At 33.8% G+C, this 8984-nt stretch overlaps 1 long non-coding RNA gene across 1 annotated transcript in view; it reads right to left on the reverse strand.

Moving 5' to 3' along the window:
* Positions 1-5524: 5524 nt before the first annotated feature.
* LOC111085163 overlaps positions 5525-8984 on the reverse strand; it is a 9847-nt gene continuing 6387 nt past the window's right edge. The window contains exon 2 of the long non-coding RNA XR_002610001.1: positions 5525-5907. This is a non-coding gene — a long non-coding RNA (uncharacterized LOC111085163). The remainder of the gene's footprint in view (positions 5908-8984) is intronic.

The following is an 8984-nucleotide window of genomic DNA, read 5'->3' on the forward strand; positions in this document are numbered from 1 at the left end:
AAAGACGATACCATTGTACTGCTTAATCAACATCCCAAACCAATTTAAATAACGCGTCATTTTAAACTATAATTCAGCATAAAAGAATGAATCTTTCTTCAGTAGATGGTCTTCCTCACTGTTATATAATGTCCGGACCCACTAGGCTGCCTATCTTGACAATGGCATTTTAGAACTGTTATCTGCCTCAGCATCTACTACTCATTTTAACTGGGTTGGAGGCTTGGTGGGAAGCTCCAACTTCACTGCCCTCGTCTTTAGAGCTTTAAGAATATAGAAACCCTGGTGTTAATAGTGGATATCACCACCTCAGTGCGCATCTTCAATGTTGGTGTGAATGCAATGTTCGTTGCCACTTGGGTTGTTGTCTCTAGAGTAGTATTTGAAGTGGCCTTCTTACTTTAAAATGACTTCCATTCACAGTGTAACTCCGGGAAGGTCTTGCTGAAATGAGAGATGTAATGATCATGTTGGACTTGAACACATAGTTTCATTTCATAAACACCCTTCAATGAGGCACTTATAGTACTTCTGCCAGTGCTCTAACTTTACTTTGAACTTGATTCTATATCTCTGCTTAACTCCTAGGAGTGCTGGATCTGGCATTAGGTTTACAGGCCAGGCTGGATATCGAGAGATTGATGCAACCCCCACTCCCTTACTCTGTTGTCTGGATCACTACTAGTGAGGCTGCTGGTGGTGACTTCTTAGGGCTAACCCAACAATCACCTCTACCACAGCCTGTACGTTAGATGTGTTATTGAGAAATATGTTTTCATCCATAGGCTCTGACAATATACATATCATACTAGCTGCAGTTATACTTTGACAGAGAATAAATTCCGAAATGCCATTAAAATCAAAGAAAAAAACTCTCACCACTGGTTCTTTTCACCTTAATGCAGAGATCAGAACTGAAAATGCAACAATCCTTAGAATATTTGGACTTCAAATAATTGGTTGAAAGAAGATTGTCAGAAGGATTAAGGATTTGATCATGAATAGAGAAAGTCAAACCCCAAGTGGCTCAGCATTAAGTCTGAAGACTTATAACACTAAAAACCAGGTTTCAATACTTGTCACAGCACAGATAGCCCATTGTGTAGCCTTGCACTTATAAATGAACAAACAAGAAAACAGTCAGGACTGAAAGTGCAATTGGTTAAAGCTGTAAAGTCCCTATTATAAAAATGCTCTATCCTAAAACTCCTCTACTAATTAGAGCACTCAACTTGCAATCTGAGGGCCTCAGATTAGAATCCCATCACCAAACATGCTCACCCCTTCTGCCATGGGGGCATTATCATGTGATGGTTAATCCCACTATATGTTGGTAAAGAGTAGCCCAAGAGTTGGCAATGGTGGTGTTGACTAGCTACCTTTCCTCTAGTCTATCACTTGAAAATTAAGGATGGCTAATGTAGTTAGCCCTTGAGTTACTATGCATAAAATTCAAAACAAACAAACAAACCCTTCAGGATCAGAGTGAGAAAATTAAAAATAATCCTGTGATCAAACTCTATGCCTACAGTCTTATGTGTGCTCATGCTTGACCTGCCTGTAAAAAATTATCCTTATTCTGGCAGACAGCTTAGTCAATGCCATCATCATTGAGCCTCAGGTTGACCTAAATCTCAGCTCTGCATTCTGAGGTCATCATGATCATGAAGACGGTCCCCAGTTAACTTGAAATCCCACTACATTCTTTCCACTACTATCTGGTTGTTACATTAACAGAATCTAGGCCCAGTAAAAATAAATGAGTAGGAAGACCGTAAAGCTTGATACCACACTAGTAATTGAAATAGATCAAAAACCATGTTGGTGCTAAACTAATTTTTCTGACCATGAAGAATCATCAACATTAACATATCTCCTCTCTCATGATTTCAGCAAAAAGGATAGCAACTACACCTGAACATGGTGTTACTTCTCACCTCCAGTACTACATGTACAGTTTTCATCCTTTATAACTAACATTGCACTAGAAAATGTTAAGAATATATTCATAAAACTGTGTACTTTTGGAACATTTCAATCTGCATATTTGAATATATTCCATACAATAAAACTTTGGGAATACCAAGTTTACATTTGTTATGGTACATATTACTATTTACTAATATTACTTTCCATAGATAACTTCATCTTACTCATTCACATTTCAGTTTGATTGTAACACTTGCAAAACAGGTCAATCAGTGTTTTCCTGCATATATTACATGAGTCTAACCATTATTCTTATCTTTTTATACATAGAGTCCACTAAATGTTTTAATGTCAAAACCAGAACATTGTCATACCAAAATTTTTGTAAACAACGGGCATTATGTTTCTTCTTTAAAGCTCACGAGCCATTTCAGTAATGCAAATAATGTCAGTAGTGTTTAACAAAGGCCACAACTGCAAACAATTCTTTCTTCGTTTTGCACTATTACCATTCATGAACTGTAAGCATACAGTTTGTGTGTAAGTGTGCTATAACTTGTTCAGCCCCATTCTGCAACTGTGACAGCACAACCCAAATTCAATTGTTAGCATTGGTATCCAACAGGAACTCACAATCTTGTCATGAATATGTCAGAATGGGAGTTTATCCTAAAGCACACTTCAAGGATAGGAATGGGATCTCGCACATCTTGATCATTTAAAAGGCACATCAGCTTTAGTAACAGCAGATACTGGTGTGGTAATTTTGAAGTAATTGGCCAAGAAACATCAATAACATGATGTAATCCCAAGAAATCTTTAAACTTCTCACATTTCCATGAGCTGGGGGCTTGTCTCATACAACTGCAAACCTTAGAGGGTTATTTGAGATATCTACTCAATTCATATGTCCAACAAGCTCTATTTGTGTTTGCATAATACACTTCCTGGGTTTCGACTTTAATCCAGCCTTTCTTATCTGCTCCAAAACCATGGACAGGTTTGTAACATCAGACTCAAACATTTGGCCAAATTACAAGACATCATTTATGGACACTAGGCACATCTCCCATTGCAGCCTTTTAAGTATCAAGTCCATCAGTCTGCTCAAATGGCACAACTCAGAACTGAAACAAATTATATTGAGTGCTAAAAGCAGTTTTGATCCTGCTCTCATCACCCAGTTTAGTTTGTCATTATCTACAGGCTAGGTTTAGAATGATAAACTACTGAGCAACTTCCAATGCATCCAGACATTTGTCTGTTCATGGGAACAGAAAGGCATCAATATGCATCATTCACCGTGTAGAAATTAACACAGAACCTGCTCATGCCATTCTTCTTCTTGATAATCAACACTGGAGTTGACAAGGAACTCTTAAGAAAACTATTTGATCATGTCCTTCAATTTCCACTTTATCTCTGCACTGGCTATAACCCTAGTGCTACAAATAAGCCTGCATGTTAGATGTTTAACTGAACTCACATTGCCTATTTCTATATGGTGGCAAGTGAGTGTAGTTCAACCAAATCAGCTGTCCAGTCGAATAAATACACTAGTGTACTCAACCAAGAGGACACAGAGACTTTGCTGCTGTGTTATGTCTAGATTTCACTGTGATCCTCAACAAGTGACCCCAATTTCTCTGGTAACAAGGTATTCACTTTTGGATGTATTGTGACAGAGGCAAAATTGAGGTTTCAGTTGGTATTGGATACCTCCACTTTACTTTCCACTCTGATGACCATTCTAGTGGAAATCTGGATAGTTGATCATTGATAATTGAAAATCAACACCAAAACTTCATCGTCTGATGAAAAGATCACTATATGTGCTGTTACTTACTTTCCAGACAGAAAAAAAGTGTGTTTCATGTGTTAGACTGACAGATGTGTTACACAGTCCAAAGCACTTGAACTTGTCCATAGTAAACCATGTACACTACTTACATACATGTAGGCATTATCACTCCCCTTTGCAAGGTACCAAAGCAGGCCACTGTTCTTGCACTTAATGGATTTCCCATCAAAACTTGGTTCACCTGTTGCACATGAAAAGTTGACAGTGCTCCTGCATAAGGAAATGTTACACTAACTGTTAACATGTCACTATTACCCTCCCAATTTAGCTTTTACAATTACAGGAATTTTACTTGTCTTTCTTTGAGGAGAAAATGTATATTGCTTTGTTCAGATCCAATTTTTATGCAAGTTTGTTCTTAATTGAGATTGTTGGGAGTCTAATGAGTCTATTTTGTCTTATGGTTGATGTCAAACAAATTCAGTTTGGGAAAACCTCTTTCTCCATTAGCAACAGTGCTGGGCAAAGTCAGCAAAATTCCCAGTGGAGTAAAAATGTTGGATGGAAATGTTAATCTGTTCCTGTACACGTTTTCAAATACACTTTACAGGGTGATTTTAGTTATTCTCTATAAAAGTGCTTGCAATTTATCACACAGTTCTGTCGCATTAACACCAGTTTTCTCGCAATCTGATAAACCATCATGAAGATCAAGGCAATGTTTGAGCAAGCCTCGTTTCTTTGAAGTTTTGTTTAATAAAATATAATCAGTAGCACCATACTTTTCTGTAATCCACTTGTTCTTCAAGCACATCTTAAAGAAGTAATAAATGGGATTTCACTTCTTTCAGGAATATAGAAGGTTTTTTGGAAGTTTTAAGGAATGACTGTGAACCCAAATAATCTTTTGCCTGCCATCTTAGGTTCATAATATACTTTCTAACTTCTGAATTTCAATAAGCACTAAAGAAAAGCCATTTACACGTAGACTCCAAATACTTGCTCAAACTGCATTATAATTATTCAAATCATCACTACCTACATGATCACTAACTCTTCTGTGTAGTTGGTTTTTATATCACAGAATTTATCACAATTCTGCCCTTTTAATTTTTACAGATACTTTCTGGTGAGCATATTGATTTGTTTTTAATATACAGCAGTCTTTGCAATAAGGGTATTTTAACATTAATGTTTTGCTCTAAGGAGTAAAATCAGCCATTCCAACAGTTTGAAAACTTGCTTGATCTTGCCGTTAGTTAAATGCAATCTTCTAATTTGTCTTTTTATCACAGGAGATTAAAAAAAACTTTTATGACAAAGAACATCAATGTATGAAAACCAATTTAATTCTCATTTTTTCTTAATATCGCTTTTTCTCAGTCCATGAGAAATATAATTTTATAAGTAATATTATCTAAATATATACTCTCTCAATTATGATCTTTTTCTTTTCTGATCTTTCATACCTATGTGATGTACAGTTAAAAAACATAGTAGAATTTCTTTTTTTAATTCTTTGCTACCGGGATAAAAATTGCTTTTCTAGTATTTTTCTTGCTGTACGGTGAACAGCCAATAATGCAATACATTTTACATTAAATATGTTATGTAAATATGATAATTTAAAATATAAATTTTATTGTATGTTCAAACCTAACAACCTTGTTTATGTCTTTAAAGGGTTTCTTCTCAGCATTGTATGCACAAAAAAAATTTTAGCTTAGAGATCATGTTATTAAAATCATAACCTATTTTACTGATATTTCTATCAAATAACACAGATAAAAAACGTTAGTTTGATTAATTACCTTTTATTTCCAGAATATTACATTAAATCACATGATGGAATCACAGTAAGACCATAATCTTTACAAGAACCAGCTTTAAAGTCATTACTTTACAAGGTTGCTTATTTTTTTTTACATCAATTCTCTTTGTTCATTTTTTATACAACGTTTAAAGACTGAATGCATTAGAGAATGCTACAGAGAAAGGGGGAAAGCTGCAAGGGGGGAAATCTCACCTTATTTTATTCTATTCTGTTGTTGATATTTATTTCTAGAGCTAAAACATCATGGCTATAGTTTAAAGAAGGGTTAATCAGTAATGGTCAATTGTGCAAATCCAACTAAAGTTTTGTCATCAGGTATCTCAGAAGGATTACTGCTTGTATTCTGTAAGATAAGAAACACAAAATTATATTCATTTCATTTTCTAAACATTTCAGTTCCAATTCCACCTTTTTGTTTCATGCACACATATATAAATAACCATGCAAATTTTACTTACTAAATTAATAACTTGTGGAATGGAACACACATGCACTTCTAAGAATATTTCAAATTTAAAAATCTGGATTTGATCCAGGAACCAGGGTTTTTACAGTGTGCCAGTAAGTATTAAAAAAATTGATTGATTAATAATGTTTACAGATATCATTTTTATAACAGTTTTTTAATATGATTTTTACATATAGATCATATTCAAAGAAATTACAGTACCTATTTTGCCAATGACATAAATGAATTTAAATTCTTTGTTTGAAATGAAAATGAGACTCCAGGGTAACATAATTAAATACACTCAAATTTTCTTCTAATTTCACACATATAATCTTTTTCACAATCACATCAATCAATTCTATAAATATACATCTAGCAAAGTGACCTTATGAAGAACATTATTCTAATGAAGTTTGAAAACATTTAAAAGAATTGCAAATTTCCAAAATGAAACTTCTCATGGTTTCAGCATGTTCTGATACTAATGAGTACAAAAGAATGTGAAAACCTTTTTTTTTTTTTCACAAAAGGGCCAGGTTGTCTCAGATTTGTAGAGCTTCTCATCAGTATATATTTCCAGTATATCCCCCCCCCCTCCTTTCACATAATGCTCATAATTTAATTTTTTCTCAGTGTAAATTTGTTTTTATCATAGCCCATATTAGTCAGAACAAAGCAGATCTGTGTCATTATACCTAGTGATGCCAGAACTGTTTGTCAACTTTGTGGAATACAATTAAAAAATATAAAGTTAATATGTAGTCAAGAAGAAGAACAAAAGGCATTAGAAACATTTGTAGCATGAATTTTTAAAACATGTTTTGCTTCCTCATTCTAAGTTAAAACATTAGCATTTACTTGAATTAATCTGCAGTTCTTTATTTTTTATCATTACTTGGACTTGCATATTATTACCTCCACTATCGCAGGTGACAGAGGTTATGTTTTTATCCCTGTGTGTGCGTTTGTCAGCAAGATTTCTCAAAAATGACTGAATGGATTCTGATGAAAGTTGGTATACATTTGGACCATGACCCACCTTAGAATTAAATTGTTTTTGGGGGTCAAGGTCATAGCAAAGTAAAAAAAAATCCAAAAAATCCTATTTGTTAACATAGGGACCAATTTTTCACACAATTTTTGCTCTATAACTCATTGAAAAATGATTGGAGTTTGATGAAACTTGGTGGACACATGATAAATATTATTCCTCATTATCCTGCCAAAAATGGTCTATGTCCATTGATAATGACAGAAATACAGACATATTTTTGTATTTTTTGAAGGTCAAATATGATCAACACTGCATTGGCAGAGGTATACACTCTACTGAGTGCCCCTCTAGTTACACCTAAGTTTGTTAACTCACTGAGCAAGTGAAAATATCATATTTCCAAAACAAAAAAACATTGGCAAACCATTTAATCTTTTAGTATCACTATTACCAATTTAAGCTTACCAAACCGGATAAAATAGTTCTAGTTAAAAGAAAAATTATATGTTCACTACTTCCAATCAGTTATATCTATGGTATATAAGAGTACTAAAAGTTCCCTCTCTCCTTGTATAAATATAAACATTTTCAAAATTCCTTGTGCAGGCATGTGTAGTTCCCACATAACATACTGGTCAAAAAGGTTGTTAAGTTCCTTTTGCTCCAACTACCTATTGTTCTGTGTCATTTATCTAGAATAACACCGTCTGTCTTTCTATAGGAAAGATAACTGCAAGGTCACTTATAGTACAGCAAATTAAAAAGGTATCTTTTCTACTGGAAGTCAAGTGGCCTCTTGAGGTAATAACCTCTCTCATATGTCATTGATCAGTCATATGACTAGCACTAGTCACTCTGGGTACATCTGACATCAACAAGTTAAGTAGCTAACATGATATTTATTCAGTCTGGAATTACATTTTTGATAAATGCAGTCCAAAAAGGTCACTGTGTTAGATTATCTTCTGAGCTAACTCTCCAGTAAAGGCAAATGTCCATTGTGACATGCAGAATATACATTTTTACCACATTTGTTTTGAATAAAATCTTTTAATTGTGATTGCACATTTTTGTTCAGTCTCTCTATATTTTTAACAAATTCAGTTAGTAAGAGAATATAGAATTGTTTCATGATAGATATCTTCTTGAATTTCCCATTATTAAATGGACCTGTTTTGTCACTTTTGGGGGAAATACCACAGAGTAGATAGGTAAGATTACATTTCACATACTCAACTCCACCACTGTATTGTGAAATTACAGAAAAAACTTTCTCCTATGAATAAATCCATGAAAAATTTGAAAAATGAAGACATTCCACAAAACGATACAAATTATTATAGCTAAAAAACACAAGAAAAATCAATTAGCCTTAATGACTAAACATTTAAGTGGCTATTTCTAATTTGTTTTCAGATTTTTTTTTGTGATGACCTTCAGTGCCAGTTTCATTCTTATGCAGAACCTACACAATCTAATTATAATATAATTACACCTGTAACAGCCACTTCTTACATTGGCTTTAAAACTTGCAATAAATGAACATCATTCACTGTTTCTTTTAACTTGAAATGTAAGATGTATGGTAAAGGACATAGATATGTAATTTCCAATCACTCAAACTTTAAATAGTTTTTGCTTTGTTTACTAGTTCCAATGCTCAAAATTATCTGGAACCATATGCTGGATATCATATACCATCTGTCTGAATGATAATGAACTTGCATCAGTAGTGTCAATAAACTTGGCATGTAACTCTTAAGATACCAAACAACTTATAACTTTATTGGCTGAACAGATAAAAGGGAGAAGTTTTGATCATAATTCCTAAACCTTTATAATAGCAACACTTTGGAAGAAAAGAAAAAGCAGCTATTGGATAAAAAGAAAAGTCAAAATTCAAATCTGCAATTTTAAATTTAATTCAGTGCTTATATTAGGTCTTAAGGCATTAACTTCCATCTCAGTTAAACAT

The sequence above is a fragment of the Limulus polyphemus genome, unplaced genomic scaffold (assembly GCF_000517525.1).
Source record: "Limulus polyphemus unplaced genomic scaffold, Limulus_polyphemus-2.1.2 Scaffold258, whole genome shotgun sequence".
NCBI classification, from domain to species: Eukaryota; Metazoa; Arthropoda; class Merostomata; order Xiphosura; family Limulidae; genus Limulus; species Limulus polyphemus.